Here is a 12,701-nt window from a genome sequence, read left to right as displayed (position 1 = left end):
TTAAACCATTAGCTTAAACTCCACCAAGAGACACTCAGCAATGAAGTATCTAGCTATTTTAAAGACAGGTCACCTAGGGAAAATTCTCTAAGCACCCCCACCATAGTATGTCCATGATAGGTGATTTTGAAGTTTTCAAATTATGGTGAAGCAAAATATTGGCTAGTTTTTCCAATCTGATGTATGCAAGTAAATATCAGATACAAATACTGCCAAGCTAAATTCTGATGTTCTGTGCCTGAGTAAGTACTTAGGCTCCATTCTGTGCTTAGGCTCACTGATTAAAACAGGACATCACTTGGCCCAGTGCAATAAGATAAAAAGCTTGATCTAATGCCAGGCACTTGGTAAAGCAACAGTGAAGGTGAAAAATAGCACAAAAAAAAGATTGGGAAGAAAACTAGTTATATTCTGAACTAACAACCAGAAGCCATGGATGACCGCAGAGGTGCGTGCGCTGCTGAGGTCCTGCGACTCCGCCTTCAGAGCAGGCAACAAGGCAGCTCTAACAACAGCAAGGGCCAAACTGTCCCGAGCCATCAGAGAGGCAAAGAGTGCACATGCCCGGCTAATCCACAGTTAGTTCCAGGACAGCGGCGACACGCGGCGCATGTGGAAGGGCATCCAGGACATCACTAATTACAAGACAACATCACCTGACTGTGCAGGTGATGCCTCCCTCCCAAATGCGCTGAATAACTTCTACGCCCGGTTTGAGGCGGAAAATAACATGGCGGCGAGGAAGTCCACCCCTCCTGCGAATGACCAGGTGCTGTGTCTCTCCATGGCCGACGTGAGAAGAACCCTGTGCAGGGTCAACCCACGGAAGGCTGCTGGACCAGACAACATCCCTGGTAGAGTGCTCAGAGGATGTGCAGACCAGCTAGCAGATGTTTTCACTGACATCTTCAACATCTCCCTGAGCAGCGCCACCATTCCAACGTGCTTCAAGGCCGCCACCATCATCCCCGTGCCGAAGAAGTCTTCAGTGTCCTGCCTAAATGACTACCGTCCCATTGCACTTAAATCCATCATCATGAAGTGTTTCGAGAGGCTCGTCATGAGGCATATCAAGACCCTGCTGCCCCCCTCACTGGACCCCCCGCAGTTTGCGTACCGTCCCAACCCCTCAACAGATGACACCATTGCCACCACCCTCCACCTGGCCCTAACCCACCTGGACAAAAAAGACAGATACGTTCGGATGCTGTTCATAGACTTCAGTTCAGCATTCAACACAATCATCCCTCAGAAACTGATTGGAAAGCTGATCCTATTGGGCCTGAACACCTCCCTCTGCAACTGGATCCTAGACTTCCTGACTAGGAGACCTCAGTCAGTCCGGATCGGAAGCAGCATCTCCAACACCATTACGCTGAGCACGGGGGCTCCCCAGGGTTGCGTGCTCAGTCCACTGCTGTTCACTCTGCTGACCCATGACTGTGCTGCAACACACAGCTCGAACCACATCATCAAATTCACCGATGACACGACCGTGGTGGGTCTCATCAGCAAGAATGACGAGTCAGCTTACAGAGAGGAGGTGCAGCAGCTAACGGACTGGTGCAGAGCCAACAACCTGTCTCTTAATGTGAACAAAACAAAAGAGATGGTTGTTGACTTCAGGAGGGCACCGAGTGACCACTCCCTGCTGAACATTGATGGCTCCTCGATAGAGATCGTAAACAGCACCAAATTTTTTTGGTGCTTACCTGACGGAGAATCTCACCTGGTCCCACAACACCAGCTCCATAGCAAAGAAAGCCCAGCAGTGTCTCTACTTTTTGCGAAGGCTGAGGAAAGTCCATCTCCCCCCCCCCCCCCCCACCATCCTCATCACATTTTACAGGGGTTGTATTGAGAGTATCCTGAGCAGCTGCATCACTGCCTGGTTCGGAAATTGTACCATCTCGGATCGCAAGACCCTGCAGTGGATAATGAGGTCAGCTGAGAAGATCATCAGGGTCTCTCTTCCTGCCATCACAGACATTTACACTACACGCTGCATCTGCAAAGGAAACAGCATTATGAAGGACCCCATACACCCATCATACAATCTCTTCTCCCTCCTGCCATCTGGGAAAAGGCTCTGAAGCATTCGGGCTCTCACGACCAGACTATGTAACAGTTTCTTCCCCCAAGCTATCAGATTCCTCAATACCCGAAGCCTGGACTGACACCTTGCCCTACTGTCCTGTTTATTATTTATTGTAATGCCTGCACTGTTTTTGTGCACTTTATGCAGTCCAGTTTAGGTCTGCAGTCTAGTGTAGCTTTCTCTGTGTTGTTTTTTATTACGTAGTTCAGTCTAGTTTTTTGTACAGTGTCATGTAAACCATGGTCCTGAAAAACATCATCTCATTTTCACTATGCACTGTACCAGCAGTTATGGTCGAAATGACAATAAAAGTTGACTTGACTTGAAGATTTGCCTCACTAGGTGAAATCAAGGAAACAGCTGCCAAAGTTCACCGGGCTCTTCAAGGTCCTTACAAAAATGAACCCGGTAGCTTACACTTTGCAGCTCCCCAAGACCCTTAAGATTATTTCCACCTTCCATGTATCCAAGTTGAAACCTCTGAGTACCATTCCTTTACCCCACCACCATCATCCCTGCTGCCACCCAGATTTGTTGATGGAGAACAAGTCTTCTCCGTAAAGAAACTTCTGGATTCACTAATTGTTCACAGTGTTCGGCAGTTCCTTGTTGACTAGGTAGGGTTTGGACCCGAGGAAGGGTGCTGGGTTCCAGAGAGGGACATCCTGACCCATGAATACTGTCAACATCACCCCAAGCAGCCAGGGTCATCAGGAATCAACCATAGGGAAGGGTATCCTGTTACAGTACACACCTGACCATGCTAGCCTCTGGGGTGTAGATGTTCTGATTCTCCAGAGGATAGATAGCTCGCACTGTCCCTTTAAAGATTCAGGCATACTCCACTAATTGGCAGCCATGTTTTGGTGCCATGATTTGGATATTTAAAGAGCACATGAACTCAGGTTCTGTGCTCAATCGTCAGTTCTACTTTGGTTCAGTTTGCGATTGCATTTAGGATTTCAGTCTCATTTGGGTTCTCGTCTAGTCTCATTAGGTTCTCATCTAGCATCAAGAACCCTGTTCTCATCTCAGTCTCAAAATCGAGTCTCGATTCTAGTCTCGGACACTCCAGCACTTGGGTCCTCACCATCCTGGCCTAGGCCTCCTGTCACACTATGTCCTGCAACTCCAAGGACTCCCAGAGCCCTGACGTTCACTGGCTATGTCCTGCCCTGGTTCAACTTCTCAAAATGTATCACCTCACACTGGTCTGAGTTAAATTCCATCTGCCATTTACTTGCCTATTTTCCCAGTTGATCTATATCCTCTTATAATCTTAGACATTGTTCTTCACTGTCACTGCACCACCAAATTTGGTGCTATTCAGAAACTTATTAATCATGCCAATTACATTCTCATCCAAATTATTAACATATATGACCAACACCAGTGGGCCGAGTATTGATGCCTGAAGCACAACACTAGTCACAGGCCTCAAATCAGAAAAACATTCCTCCAATGCCACCCTCTTTCTCATATTACCACGCCAATTGTGTGTCCAATTGGCTGGCTCACACTGGATCCCATGATGATTAGTGCAAATGCAAAATTATCATCTTTACAACGCTGCAAACTCATTGTTAGTGAGGCCGACTTAAACATTTCTCAGATGGTTGGCATTTCACTGCTGTGGCATTAGTCTGATCTTGTAGTGACTATTCACTACTCACCATATCATTTTTGATTTACATTAGTGATTTTTCCAGCTTTTATTTGGAAAAGAAATGCTATGGAATACAGTAGTTTGTTTCTCAACCATTTCATTCTTGGCTTTGCAAATGAGAAAGTCTTATTGATGCACTCAGGGATCTTCTGCAGTTTGGATCGAAACAAATGGAGAATTACCTTACTTTGAATAGCTCTATCCATTCTTTGCAATTAAGTTTCTATGGAGAATTAAAGTTCCAAATGGAGAAAGTTAATAAACCCATGTAGTTTCTTTTAAGATCTGGTTAGGGATAGTCAGCATGACTTTGTGCATGGAAAATCATGTCTCATGAACTTGATTGAGTATTTTGAAGGGGTGACCATGATGATTGATGAGGGCAGGGTGATGGATGTCATCTACAGTAACATTGGCAAGACCTTTAACAAGTCCAACATTTTAGGCTTGTGTGGAAGGCCTATGGAAAAGAATAGAGAGCTGACATTTCAGGCTGAGTCACTTCTTCACCATGAGTCCTGACGAAGGGTCTCAGCCCTAACCATCAACTCTTCATTCCTTTCCACAGATGCTGCCTGACCTGCTGAGTCCCTCCATTTTGTGTGTTTTGCTCTGGATTTCCAGCATCTGCAGAATCTCTTGTGATTCTGAGTTCCTCTGCACTGTTTGATCCCAGATACAATATGTGGGTAAGTACAATGAGTAATTTTGCTTTAACTTATATATAGTAAATATTTGCACATAAAAACCTGTGGGGTGCCACAGGGCTCGGTATTGGGACCACAGCTGTTTACGCTTTACGTCAACGATTTAGATGAAGGCATTGAGAATAACATCAGCAAATTTGCTGATGATACTAAGCTGGGTGGCAGTGTGACATGTGATGAGGATGTTGGGAGAATTCAGGGTGACTTGGATAGGCTGGGTGAGTGGGCAGATACTTGGCAGATGACGTTTAATGTGTATAAGTGTGAGGTTATCCACTTTGGGAGTAAGAACAGGAAGGCAGCAGAGGGCATGGTTTGAGAATAAGGGGTAGGTCATTTAGGACAGAGTTAAGGAAAAACTTCTTCTCCCAGAGAGTTGTGGGGGTCTGGAATGCACTGCCTCGGAAGGTAGTGGAGGCCAATTCTCTGGATGCTTTCAAGAAGGAGCTAGATAGGTATCTTATGGATAGGGGAATCAAGGGATATGGGGACAAGGCAGGAACCGGGTGTTGATAGTAGATGATCAGCCATGATCTCAAAATGGCGGTGCAGGCTTGAAGGGCTGAATGGTCTACTTCTGCACCTATTGTCTATTGTCTAAAACATGTTATTACTTCTGAATAGCTTAAAAATTATACTGATGTTAAAGATTTGCAAAGAACAGTACCTATAATGTGAATATACTATAATAAATGTACTTGAAATACCGCTCTGCCCCAAAGAATGCAAACTAGAGGTTTTCTACAGCACATCGATAGCTACTGGAGAAACTTCTCTATGTGCCGTTCGAACCCTGTTATGGAATCTACCTATACACTGTATACACTGGATGTGGAAACTTTAGAAAGGGCGCAGAGGAGGTTTACCAGGATGCTGCCTGGATTAGAGAGCATACCTTATGAGGATAGGTTAAGCAAGCCAAAGCTTTTCTCTTTGGAATGATGGAGGATGAGAGGTGACTTGATAGAGGTGTACAAGATGATAAGAGGCATAGATTGAGTGGATAGCCGGAGACTTTTTCCTAGCGTGGAGATGGCTAATATGAGGGGACATAATTTTAAGGTGACTGGAGGAAAGTTTAGGGAGGATGTCAGAGGCAAACTGTTTTTTTTACTCAGAGAGCTCTGGGTGCATGAAACACCCTGCCAGGGTGGTGGTAGAGGCAGATTCATTAGAGACATTTAAGAAACTCTTAGATAGGCACATGGATGATAAAAAATGGAGGGAAGGGTTAGATTGATCTTAGAGTAGGGTAAAGGGCCAGCACAACATCATGGGCCAAAGGGCCTGTACTGTGCTGTAATGTTCTATGTTCCAATAAAACTCCTAAGATTTAGAAATGTTAAATTGTAATTAGTTTTGTCAATGTTTAAAAAAAAAATTATTTGTTGTGTCTTATTATTTTGCACAGTCATTGGGCAATTATATGAAATAACTGCTTTATTTCGACAAGTGCAACAGGGGCTACAATCTTGTCTTCATGCCTCAGCATCATCCCACCTTGTGTAATTGGACTGTGCAGTCAATCACAGCCTTTGAAAATAGAATGGATACTCACGTGCCAGTATCATATTATTACATCCCTTTCATCTCTTGCTGCTAGGTATATTTTGTGTGAGCTATTTTGGATTCCTACAGCCACATAAAGAGCTATTGTCAATGCCCACAAAGCAGAAGTAGAAATGATCACAATCAGTGTCATTCTTCAAGGCTACAGCTGTCAGAATTGCAATGAGAGCAACCACAAGTGGCTCTGATATGGTACTTTAAGTTATTCCTAAAGAAATAGACTTGGTGATCATCCTCAAAACTTTGATTCAACTCATGACCTTCTTTTCCCAAGTTTCCTTTCTTTCCTTGAAGTGTCCTCAGATCCTATATGCTTTTTAGCTGAAAGTATGAGATGGATTATTGCTGTCACAGCTCCTTCACTGCAGAGATTGTTTGATTTGTGACTGCCATGCACTGAGACTAGGATATGCTATGCTATGGAGTGGTAGGCTACAGATTTAGAGCATAGAACAGTTCAGCACAGTACAAGCCCTTTGACCCATGATGTTGTGCCCACTATTTGACCTACTCTAGGATCAATTTAACCTTCCCTCCTTCCAATTTTTTCCATCTTTGTGCCTATTTAAGTCTCTTAAATGTTCCTAATGTATCTGCCTCTACCACCAACACTGGCAGTGCTTTCCACGCTACTTAAAAAACTACCTCCGGCATTCCCCTTACTGTTTCCTCAAAACATTTTATATTTATGTCCCCTCACTTCATAAAACATAGAAAGGATAAAACAATTTATCACATGGCGCTTGTTGGACTCTGATTAGATCAAAGGATTTGTCTTTACTCTACTGACTTTACAGGAACTATGGAAAACCATGAGAGGAAGATGGTACATGATGTATCAAAGCCATTGTAAATTTTAATAATCCCAACTGTGGCTCAAGGGTGTCAATTGTGTAATCACATCCTGAATTGTACTTATTCCACTAAAAAGATAATATATGGACTGCCCTACACTGTAACCACACTCATCTCCTATAGATCAAATGTTACTTGACGATATACCAAGGCTGGTTAAATCACTTCATTTTCCTTTGATGAGAGAACCCTGGGTGAGCAGAAATATAATTTAATTGTATAGAGTGCCTCAGATAACCACAGCCCCACAAATCATTTGCAGTACGTCATCAAAAAATCAATGTCACAAAAATTGACCTCAAGGACAAATCCTTTAATCTAGGCATAATCCTAAATTCTCTGGTAGCAAGAAGCATTTGTCTACTGCTGTTCTAAAACCAATACTCTTAGTTTCAGCTTAATTTCCCCCTGGGTATTCTATGTTCCAATATTTTATTTAGTTCAAACCAAATGGAAATACATTATTGGAAGAGACACTTTGACTAGATAGACTGATGATGAGATTACACGGTTAGCAAACTGCTTGATAACACAAAAAGTCCTTGAACTATATAGTAGTCTCACAGTATGAAAAAATGCATACATAAAATGAAATGTAGAGCTGGAAAAAATATGCACCAGTACAGTTGATAAACAAACTCTTGATGTCAATCTCTTACGTTGAAATATGAACACTTAAAAAAATACACATACTTAGTTACATAATTTTGGAGCATACATTTCCAAAAGCAGCACAGTTCTGCATTTACAGCAATTACTGTTAAGCATATTTTCCATATATAGTGCCAAGTTAACCTAGCTGAAATAGTAACAAAATTGACTTTGTTTAATCTTTTGATAGCAGTTTAGTCATCATAGCTGACTGTTGCAAATTGAGGGATTTTGAACTCCATTTCTCTATTGAAATATTAATTATTCTCAATGAAACAGAGATGGAAAACAAACAGAAAAATGTTACCTGCATTGTTACCAACCCATCTGCTGTGCAATCTTAAAGACAGTTGCGTGTTTGGGGTAACATATTTGCATTTAAACACTCAAAAAGTTCTGGATAAGTTAGCAAGTTAATTATGGCAAGCCTCCTCCAGTTCTCATGAAACAACAATTTTCACTCAATTACAGCAGAGATGATTGAAGGAGGAATGTTTCTTCCCTTTCACAGCACAGAACCAAGGCCAGTTACAGCATCCTAAATTTTCAGTAAAGATTACAACCGAGAACTACAAGCTTTCACTTCAAACTTTTCCAAAGAGAACCGAGTCTTAATGGTCCTCTCTACGTAAATCACTATGTAATGTTTTGTGGATTTAATAGACAGTTGAGTTTTTAAAAAACAGAAAGATCAGGAGAAAGTTGACAGCGCTCCTTTGCTGTCTGAACCTCTATACATGGCATAATGTAAACTTTAGGAACAGAACCTCAGCTCTCTTTTGTGTGTGTTAAGCAACCTTTTTTTTAATCAAAATTAGCCAATTTTGCCACAGGTCATCCATCTGTAATTTTGGTTCTGTTGTCCCTTGCCATCATAGGGAAACATGATTAACATTCCCTATAGCTCCACATTTTACATTTGTTTGAACATGTTTTCTTTCTCACATCTTTTAAATTTCTTTGTTCATGTTAGCTGTCTCATTAATCTACCTACCAGATTACTTTATCAACTACTTATTCCCACAGCAACCCTGAGGTCATTCTAACAGAGATACTCCTTTTGTCTTATCCATCTGTGACCATTCTACTTCTTTCTGCCACTTAAAACCAATTTGCATTTTGTCTTTCCCAGTTAGGCTTAAAACATTAATTGTTTCTCTTTCCACAGATGCTGCCTGATCTACTAAGCTTTTGCAACATTTTCTGTTTTTAATACCAGACTTCCAACATGCACAGTGATTTTTAAAAAATCAGTTAATAACTGACTGGAGTCAAGTCTGGGCTGCAAAAACCTGAATACTACACCATTTGGGAAGAGTGTCTAGGATTTCACGTTTTAAAGCCTTAAGCAATAACCAACTGGGGTTGATCAAGATAATAGGCTGAAAAGACAGCTAACAATTGACATTGCTTATCACAACTAATCTTTTCTATCTACTTGAGTTTCTGTAGAAACTCACAGAAACTGGACCAGACTTGCAAACTTCACTGGACACTGCTGTGATTATTAATTCAATAATCAGAGAAAGTAGTAACTGATGCCTTGGACGGAGCTATAATCGACTGTGCTATTAAAGCTTGGAGAGAAAATTACATCACAAATATCAACAGTTAAAAGACCAGATTCTAAAGAAAAACCAGTTGGCAATTCAACTTTGGGGCTCTATGAATTATCTACTGACTTAAGATTGATGTGCACAATTTCTGAGAAATCACAGTTATGACTTGCATAAAGGAGGACACCAAAATTTTTATTTATTGAGATACAGCACAGAGTAGGCCCTTCAAGCTGTGCCGCTCAGCAATCCACTATTTAACCCTAGACTAATCATGGGATAATTTACAATTACCAATTAACCTACCAACCAGTATACATTTGGAATGTGGGAGGAAACAAAGCACCTAGAGAAAACCCATGAGGTCACAAGGAGAAAGTACAAACTCCTTATAAGCTGAGATGAGAATTGAACCCAGGTCGCTGGTACTGCAAAGTGGCGTGCTAACCACAATGCTACCATGTTTATAATCTTTAAACATGTTATGTTAAACATAATTTAAGGTTATTATACCCAATCTCCCTAAAGAGGGACTTGTTGCAAAATTAATTACCTTTAGGTTGCACTCCTGTAATCTGCCAAGGCCTCTTCAACAGCATCTCCCATCTAGTGACCTCAACCACCTAGAATGACAAGGGTATCAGGTGCCTGGAAATACTTTAACTCCAAGCTGCCTTTCATCAACACACTATGCTAATTTGGATATATAGTCCAAACACAAGAAAATCTGCAGATGCTGGAAATCCACACAGTTGATGTTTCGGGCTGAGACCCCTCAAGCAGTCCTAATGAAGGGTCTCAGCCCGAAACGTTGATTGTTTTCCCTTTTCTATAGATGCTGCCTGGCCTGCTAAGTTCCTCCAGCATTTTGAATATATAGTGGTTTTGTTTCATCATTAAGTCACTGTAACCCTCAGATGTGCTACTACCTTCACCATAAGGAGTGGAAAAATTCAACTAGGCAACTCATCACCACCACCTTCTCAAGGATGTCAGATTGGCCATAAAATATTGCCTTGCCAGCAAAAACCCATGCCTCATGATTGAATTTGTAAAACAAAATTGAGCGGAAAGAAATCAGGCTTTGTTACAGTGTACTTCAAAATCTGCCATTCTGTCAACACTACTCAATCACGTTACAAATGGAAGGAATTTCCAGAGAACGCCAAGAGGAATATTCTCTAGCATGAACCAACAGCTCTGAGAGATATGGTGATGGAGAGCATGTATTGCATACTCTGTGGTTAGAACACTGGTACAAATGAGAAAGGCTATTTATCCCTTAAGACATAGTGGCAGTACTTCAACTTAATGAAGGATTATTCTAGAGATCAGCAATGATTCAATTATTAGCCTGATTTGCTATCATTCTCACACTAAAACTCACAAACCACTATTCAATTTATTAACATTAGAAATTCAAAAGCAATGCAGATAACATAATTTGCTGAGTTGCTACAAGTCAAGCCAAAGTTTATCACATGTCTGCTTGAAAATACTCCACTATTCTGACACAAAAACTCCCTGCAAATACAAAGTCATGAAGGCAATCTGGAATTCACTGCCTGGAAAGGTGGCAGAAATGGGGCTGTAGCTTTCAAAAGAAAACTGGAAAATACTCAGAAATGGAAACATGTGCAGGAGTGGGAAGCAAGAGCTACTCACTATCCCCTTTTGAAAAGGAAACTGGCACAGGCACAAAGAGATGAATAGCTTCTTTAATAAATTTCTCCACAGCATTTACATTTCCAAAATTCAGCCCCCAGAGTAGTCTAGCTATTTTACACATCTATTGTAATTCTAAACCATTTGGTCCATTAGATATGCAGCACTGGTCTCTTCATTTCCTAGATTCAAAGGGTTCTCAATACCCCAGCAAGGGAAATAGGCTCAGCATAACACATGGCAAGCAACTGCAAGATTTTGTTTTCAATCAGACAACTGAGAACTCAATGGCAGATGTAAAATGTTCTGGGATTGAACCAAAGCCTTTATTTAACAGCAATCGTGTTGCCATATAAGAAAGCACCGCACCATTTGTACTGTAACTTAAGGCTTGCAAAGCAACATTCACACAAAAAATATTTCCAATAAGCTTTAGCAATCGTGGCCATGAATAATCCCAACGATTCATTTCCAATCAGTCTATGGGATATTTCATAGGATACTCCATTTTAGTGGATTTCAGAGTGAAAAAAGTACTGATCAAACCAGCTAAGAATGACAGTTCTCTCTCCCCAAATCAGATTTTTATCCCTCAATAATACAATTACTGAAAACAATTCTTAAATTCGCCTGCTCTGCTGTTGGGGGGGGGGGGGGGTGGAATTTAAACTTTTGCCTCCAAATCAATTGTTCAGTTCTCTGGAAAACTGGTTCAGTCACTCACACAGCATGGCAACACTTAATATTGTTCTCTCATCCAAGTTTGCCTCTTTCAAACATCTGTTGGGCCAGAAGAGTTCTGGAGGTCAAGGCCTGACGATGATGAAAGCCATCTGTGTCTACAAGAATCTGCCTGCGTCAGCCTGCCTACATGAGTCTACCTGACGGACATTAGCCTGTCTGTCTGAGATGTACTGTCTAGGGCAGTCAGTGCCTGTCTGTCTGTGGCAGTCAGTGCCCGTCTGTGTCTGTGGCAGTCAGTGCCCGTCTGTGTCTGTGGCAGTCAGTGCCCGTCTGTCTGCGTCTGTGGCAGTCAGTGCCCGTCTGTCTGTGGCAGTCAGTGCCCGTCTGTCTGTGGCAGTCAGTGCCCGTCTGTCTGTGGCAGTCAGTGCCCGTCTGTCTGTGTCTGTGGCAGTCAGTGCCCGTCTGTCTGTGGCAGTCAGTGCCCGTCTGTCTGTGTCTGTGGCAGTCAGTGCCCGTCTGTCTGCGTCAGCCTTGCTCCCCCTCCCTCCCCCCACACCCTGGCCCGTGGCTTTAACTATAACAACCTCTCTCCTGACAGCGGTAGCACCGAGCTCCTGGCCTCACTTACCTGCAGACGGGCTATTAACGTGATGACAGCGGGCGCCCAGAGGCCGGCCCTTGGCTCCTGTCAGCCCCTTCCCTCCCCCTCCCTTCAGCCTCTCTTGCCTCTACTCTGCCCCTGTTCACCAGCCACTCGCCACTTCAACCGAACCCCGCTGCGGATCGCCTCTGACTGTTCGCCGACTTTCCACTCCACCCCGCCCCCATGCTCCTGACGTCACCCTTTCTCTGATGTCAGCGCGCCGTGACGCCATCTGGTTCACCCGTCAATCAGCGTATTGCGCCCCTCGGGTGAGAGAATGTCAGCTTACACTGGAGTTTGAAAATCTTTGCACCCTCACCTCTCATTTCTCCTTAAATCAATCTTAAACACTGGCAAGACTTGAGGATTTAAGTAGCATATTTCACAATCTTAGAAAATCCAAAGTGTTTGCAGACGTCCAACCCTGCAAAAACTGATTTCGGGGAGGTAGCACCACCACCCCCGCCCCCCGCAACCCCCGGTCAACCTCCAAGGGTGTGTGTATACAGGACATTTGATTATGATAGAACACAATAATTTATTTGATCACATATTGAAACTATTTATACAAACACACACACATATATATGTTGAGTATTCCTTGTAG

The 12,701-nt window shown here is 42.7% G+C and overlaps 1 protein-coding gene across 3 annotated transcripts in view; it reads right to left on the bottom strand.

Moving 5' to 3' along the window:
• LOC140741341 (ORM1-like protein 3) overlaps positions 1-12,260 on the bottom strand; it is a 42,423-nt gene extending 30,163 nt beyond the window's left edge. For 2 of the 3 annotated variants that reach the window (XM_073071459.1, XM_073071457.1), the window contains exon 1: positions 12,080-12,260. The gene's annotated coding sequence lies outside the window, so the exon portion shown is untranslated. Of the gene's footprint in view, positions 1-9,655; positions 9,726-12,079 lie in introns of all 3 variants that reach the window. The other variant, XM_073071458.1, reaches the window with a different exon arrangement.
• Positions 12,261-12,701: the final 441 nt, after the last annotated feature.

Source organism: Hemitrygon akajei, chromosome 18 (genome assembly GCF_048418815.1).
Source record: "Hemitrygon akajei chromosome 18, sHemAka1.3, whole genome shotgun sequence".
In the NCBI taxonomy this organism is placed as follows: domain Eukaryota; kingdom Metazoa; phylum Chordata; class Chondrichthyes; order Myliobatiformes; family Dasyatidae; genus Hemitrygon; species Hemitrygon akajei.
Note: the sequence above shows the minus strand (reverse complement) of the source record. Positions and strands in the feature narration are given on the sequence as shown.